Source organism: Miscanthus floridulus, chromosome 15 (assembly GCF_019320115.1).
Source record: "Miscanthus floridulus cultivar M001 chromosome 15, ASM1932011v1, whole genome shotgun sequence".
In the NCBI taxonomy this organism is placed as follows: domain Eukaryota; kingdom Viridiplantae; phylum Streptophyta; class Magnoliopsida; order Poales; family Poaceae; genus Miscanthus; species Miscanthus floridulus.
In genome coordinates, this window is record NC_089594.1 from 55,421,258 (window position 1) to 55,428,147 (window position 6,890).

Sequence of the window (6,890 nt, forward strand, 5' to 3'; positions counted from 1 at the left end):
CATATTTTTTATGGCACACACTATGCATGGTGGAAACGTCATATGCTTCATCATTTCTGTGAATTGGGTCCCAAGGCATGGTGGATCATTGTTGTTGGTTTTTCTCGTGATGCCTTGGATAAGGATAACCCACTCAAGCGCAAGAGGATTGCTTACAACTTGATCATCGTGCTCTTTATTATCTAACGTGTGCTATACATGATGATATTTTTAGACGTGTGTGGGACTTGGAGAGTGCTCATGATATGTGGCTAGCACTCCAAGCCTTTTACGGTGACTCATCCACATGGGATGATGGCAAATTCAAGAAGGATGATGAGCCCAAGAAGGAGGTGCATGAGTGTGTTGAGCATAACCACAATTTGGTGATTGTGGAAGATTGCTCCACCTTATGGTCAAGTGATGATGATGACCGATCTACCACAAGTTCACTTGATAAGGTTGATGATGATGCCACAAGTGTTGCAAGTGATGATGCTACCCCATGCACACTTGTTGGTGATGATGGTTCATGCTCAAGCCATGATGAAGATGCTACTACAAGCTCTCCAACTACATCACCACATTGCTTCATGTCACAAGGTGACACCAAGGTAACAAATGATAATGTGGTTGATCATGTTGATTCATATGATGAGCTTGTTATTAGACTTGCTAGCATGACCATGTCTTTAGATAATGAGAAAACTAAAACATTGAAATTAGAAAATGAAAACTCATTTCTAAAGAACTCTTGTGAAGAACATAAGAAATTACTTGATGCTTATAAATCTTCACATGATGAGCTAAAATTAAATCATGAGACACTACTTGCATCTCATGATGAATTGTTAGAACAACATGCTTCTCTCATTAAAATGTTTACAAAGAAACTTAAAAATAATGAGAGTTCATCACATGGGTCAATCGATCAATCACATATTATTGCTAACCCTTGTGATGTAGGCAAGAAGCATATATCCACCTCTTGTGATGATTTATTAGATATGCCATCCTCTTCACATATAGATGCTTATTCTACTTCTATGTCTCGTGAGACTAACCTTTTGAAGGAGAACAATGAGCTCAATGAACAAGTAAAGAAATTGAGCAACAAGTTAGAGAGGTACTACAACTCTCAAGTCACCTTTGAGCATATGTTGAAGACTCAAAGAAACTTTGGTGACAAGAGTGGAGTCGGCTTCAAGACTAGCAAAGTCAATCATCAAGAAAGCTGCAATGACACAAGTGGCATTGGCTTCAATAAGAGCAAGATCAAGGGCAAAATATGGGGCAAGAGAAGATATGAAAGAGAAATGAAGAAGCAAGAACAAGAGAAGTTCTCTCATTTCATGTGCTTCAAGTGCCATGAAGTGGGACATCTTGCAAATGGTTGCCCCAATGAAGAAAAGCTCAAGTTAAAGAAAGAAGAAGAGAGGCTAAGGCATGTGAAGTGCTTCAAGTGCCACACTTGGGGTCACCTTACCTCAATGTGCCCAACCAAGCAATTGGTGAAGCAACTAAAAGAGCCTCAACCAAAGCCACAAGTTGAGCAAGAGAAGACACCCCAAGAGCAAATCAAGATCAATCATGAAGATGGTGGTGACTTGATGATGAAGAAGAAGAAAACAAGAAGGGGTGGAAAGGCAAGGCATCCAATGCAAACTCAAGATGCCAAGATGATGAGTAAGAATGAAGATGAGAAGAAAGATTATGCTCACATCAAGTGCTTCAAGTGTGGAAGTACGGGATACTTTGCCTCTAAGTGTCCTACCAAGCTTGAGAAGAAGGCTAAAGCAATTCATGAGAGGCAAGGCAATGAGAAGCATCATATGAGAAAAGAAGAGAAGGCTCAAGCAAAGAGAAAGTGCTACTCATGCCGAGAAAGGGGACACATGGCACATTCATGTCCCCTAGGTGATATTTCTAAGCCTATTTCAATTGTTGATAATAACATGCTTAGAAAGGATGGTAATGGTACCTCTATGGTTGCTATTGCAAAACATCCCGCTACTCATATTAAGGCATTGCCTAAGCATGTTGCTCCTAACTTGAGAGGACCCAAACTTGTTTAGATACCATGAAAAAGTGGATGATTGTTTGTAGGTACCATCGACATTGGAAACTTGATTCAATTGATCTCACATTTTTCATCATATGTTGAATCAAGTTATGAAGCTTAGTGCATATCCAAACCCAATGCCAAGTGAAAATTGAGTGAAGTCCAAGTGCTATCAACATACAAGTGCTATAATTCAAGTTGTTGGTAATTCATTGGATATATTTGATGACTTATAAATAATTGAGTTGAAGCTTGCTAGTTGGATGATCATGAGCTAACTAAGAATCTGAGCTAGCTGTGATCTTAGCCATGTTTGAGTAATCAACACTTATTGGATTGGCATAAAAATTGGTGTACATGCTCCAGACTTATGGTATAAGATGCTATACAATTTTCATGAGAATTGAATAAGAAATGCTTCAGTTTTGAAGTGGATCTTGTCAGCTATAGTGCAGCTGATTTCAGTATGTAGCAGTGGTGGAAGAATTGAAATTTGGTAGCAATCTATAAGTCAAATGAAGCTCAAATTTTTACAGCTACTAGATAACTTAGTAAAGAACATCTCCACCAAATTTTGTGGTATTTAGATTTGTACTTTAGAAAATATGCTCATTTCTTTGAAGGGTACAAAATCTGTCAAAAAGTGACAAATGTTGGATTGATCTAGAGTCACTTTGATTGAAAGGTCCTCAAGTTGGAAACATGTTTACAAGTGTTTGAGGTACCTAAATTTGGTTTTGAGATGATCTAGAATTATGACAAGCAAAGAGTACAAGGCTATTTGATTGTGGAGTGTACTTTGCACACATTCGGTACTCAAATTGAAAGATCAAGATCAAACTCAAGATGAAGTTGAAGTTTAAGTTCTAGTGACTATTGGAAATCATTTGGTAGAAAGAAAAGGACTTAAACAAGAAGAAAGAAAATGACTTAAAGAAGGAATCAAGGTTACTCACCAAGTTAAGTCCATCACTTGGATCAATCAATCAAGTGAGTATCAAGAATGATTCTTGGAGAAAGGTCACTTCTCCCTAGTGTAGGGGCTTGCCGCCTATGTGTAGGTGAACCAAGTATGGTACTTAGAAGGCTAACATGGAAGTGGTGATCCGAGGAACATTTGAGATGCTTAGTTGAATCTATCAAAAGGGTTGATCAAGAAAAGCAAGCAACACCCGAAAGAGAGCTAGTCATGATATTTCAAGTGGTATTCTCAAATTGATGCTCTCATGCAAGCAAAGATCAAAAGATAAAGCAAGCCAACCACAACAAGAAAGTGCACTTGATCTTAAGTGGTATTCATTTCATATGGGTGAAGAATGGAATTCAAAACGGTATCTATTGGTCTTCACCAAACTTATAATTGGACTTCATATTGCTATTGGAGTAATGAATTAAAATCTATGTGACTATCCTCTACTCCAACATAGCAAAGGTATCATTATAATGTGCATGATCATTTCATCCCTTACTAGTATGTGATTAGTGCATATAGTATATACTTCATAGGATCATGCATAACAAATGAAATGTTTAAATTCATAACCTACCACTATTGTTTGAATGATTACTTGATCTAGTGGTTAGTACATGAATTTGTTCATGAGCTAGTGATCCCAAGTACTTGATCTAATTTAGATTGCTAATAAGTGACAAGTACAACATTAGCAAGATAACCCTTGCAAGAGGTGTGAAGAAGCTTGTTATTGGTTCAAACCGGACTTGAAAGCTTAGGCAAATCAATTTAGTTCAAGTCAACCATAGAAGCTCATGATAGTGATAAGAGTACAAGCACAAGACAACAATGCAAATGGATATCTAGTTTGTTTGTTTCAAGTGGTATCTAGACTCAAGTATTTCATCAAGAATCTACAAACGATGTCTAGATCAACTCACAAGTGATATCCTATAAGTGGTACTCATGAAGATAGCAAATGTTCAAGAAATAATTTTATTGATAAATCCAACAAGTGGTTCCATACTAGAAGCTTCTTTCAAGTGATATCATATATACACATGTTATCAATCATGAAAGACGATGGTTCCACAAGTGATCCTCAACTTTAAGTGATCATCAAATGAAGAATGCATCCTTCACCTACAAGAGCTCAAGTGTATCAAATGGATGACCCATGCTATCACATAGGGGGAGGTGTCTCACAAATTGATCTCAAGATCAAAAATCTCATGTGTGGTATCTCAAGAAGCCCTACATAAGATACAAGTGGTATAAGTTATAAGTGGTATCTACGAGTGGTGTCATTCCAACAGTCAAGTAACGTCCATAAAAAATGCAAGATTCAATCCTCAACCATCTACCCTAAATATATACCTTTGCATCAATGAGAAGCTCACCTTTAATGGAAATTGATGACAAAGGGGGAGAGATTGTACAAAGATATAAAAGCTTGCTTTGAGATTGAGATTGTACAAGAGATTGTACAAAGATATGAAAGCTTGCTTTGAGATTGAGATTGTACAAGAGGGAGAGATAAGATATAAAAGCTCAAAGAAGTAGAGGTTGGACATGGACATGGACAAAGAGGGAGCAACATTAAATAAAAGAGATGGATCAAAATTCTTGGACAAGAGAAGCACATAAGTAGGGGGAGCAAGCTCATGAACTTTGATTGATTGCATTTGATATGTGCATATTCATGTGCTTGCTTGCATTGCTTAAGTTCTTAAATTCAATATGCATGCTTGTGTGGTGTATGCTAGTTATAGAACTTGAATGATGATTTGATAACTAGCATCATAGGATGATAGCTAGACACTTGGTATGCTTTTCAAGTAATGCTAGTACCTTGCTGTTAATGTTGATCTCACAAGGTATGTAGTGTTTTTATTTCCAAGTGACATCTAGCTAACCATGGTGCTAAGGATGAACTTAAAGGTGCAACTCCGATTGGTACACGCTTCAAAGGTTTATCATATACACCTTAGCATCATTTAGTAGTAATTACTCTCCCACAATTCTAATCTATGCATATGTGCGAGCTTCAAATCAAACACTCTAGCACATATGTAGGGGAAGCTAATACTACCATTTCGGGTCTGTGGTACTTATCCAAAATCATTTTTCATATGGTAAAACTGCTTGGGCAAGCAACATGAATCCAAAAGAGCTTAATTTCCATATCTTTGTAGAGTTGTCATCAATTACCAAAAAGAGGGAGATTGAAAGGTCCTTGTGTGGTTTTGGTAATTGAGTGACAACCTAGGTGGACTAATTGTGTTTATGTGAGATACACAGGTGATTAGTCCACAGGTACATGTGTGTGAGCAACATATGCCATGAAGGTGAAAATGGCTTAGAGATGTTGCAAAGCTCACACATGTGATGATGAAGGAGCTCATTGCAAATGAGACATGACATTGAGTCATGTGATCAAGGTGGAGAAGATCAAGACAAGACTTGGCTTGATGAACCGGTTGCGAGCGTGAAGGGCAAGTTGGAGGCTTTGGAGCGATGGACCGCGTGGCGGTGAAGCTTAAGCAAGACTTGGCGCCGATGGACGAAGGCAACGGTGAAAAGCAAGTGAAGTCAAGATCGTTGAACCAATATGATCATGTGATGATATGAAGTGGATCATATCATTGTTGATTGTGTTGGTGCATGTGTTGCATCGACATTGGAGGAGATAGAATGGAATGCGCAAGGCAAAGGTATAACTTAGGGCATTTCATTTCACCGGTCATAGGTGTGTAGAGAAGTTGATGACCGGGTTTAGGATAGATGGCCGTACTATCAAGAGGGGCAAACTTATTTGCATATCGGTCATCTAGTGCCACTTGAGTGATCTAAATTTGCATCGTCGCTAGGATTGAGTGGCGTGGCAAGTTGAGTGGCTAATCCTTTGGAAAGTGATTGTGAAAATGCTAACACACATACACATGATGGTGTACACTTGGTGGTGTTGGCACATTTACAAAGGAGATGAAGTTGGAGTTGATGTGGATCAACTCGGCGATGGAACGAAGGTGAGAAGGGTTTGAAACTCCACCGGCGGAGTGTCCGCCCATAGAGTGTGGACAGTCCGACGGTGCCACCGGCGCACTAGACAGAAAAGATAGGGTTTCATAGAGTGCACCGAACACTGGTCACAGAGTGACCGGACGCTGGGGTCCTGCGTCTGGTCAATAGTGACAAACAGCGTGCAGGCGTCGGTCATCGACCGGACGCTGGCGCTGGAAGTGATCGGACGCTGGATGTGTGCGTCCGGTCAGGATGATGTGTGGTGATGCAGGCAGAGCAGTGTTGCTGGAGGTGACCGGACGCTGGTGCTGCGTCCGATTGTGATCGCCCGGACACGTCCGGTCATGTCTGGTACCTTACTGGAAACGACCGGACGCTGGGGTTGCTGAGTCCGGTCAGTTCAAGCTGCTGCGTCTGGTCAACTTATGACCGTTGAGATCGGACGAACTATATTTGAAGCAAAGGACACGTGGCGTGCATCGCACGACCGGACGCTGAGGTCCAGCGTCCGGTGGATCGGACCAGAGCGTCCGGTCGTCCCGACTTTTTGGCTAATGAAGGGGTAATGGCTCTATTTGTTCATGGGGTTATAAATAGAAGCCATGGTTGGCCTTGGGTCATAAGCTGAGCACACTAGAGCCTTGGTGGCTTGTGTAGTAGTGCTTAGGAGCCCTCCATCTCACATATACTTGATAGTGATCATTCGATTATGTGAGAGAGCGATTCTAATGTGATTGCATCGTGAGGTTGCATCGAGTAGCACTAGGTGATCGAGTTGCAAGCCGGTGGTGCTTGTTACTCTTGAAGGTTGCCACCTCCTAGACGGCTTAGCGGTGGTCTCTGTCGAAGCCCGCAAAAAGCTTGTGCAGTGCT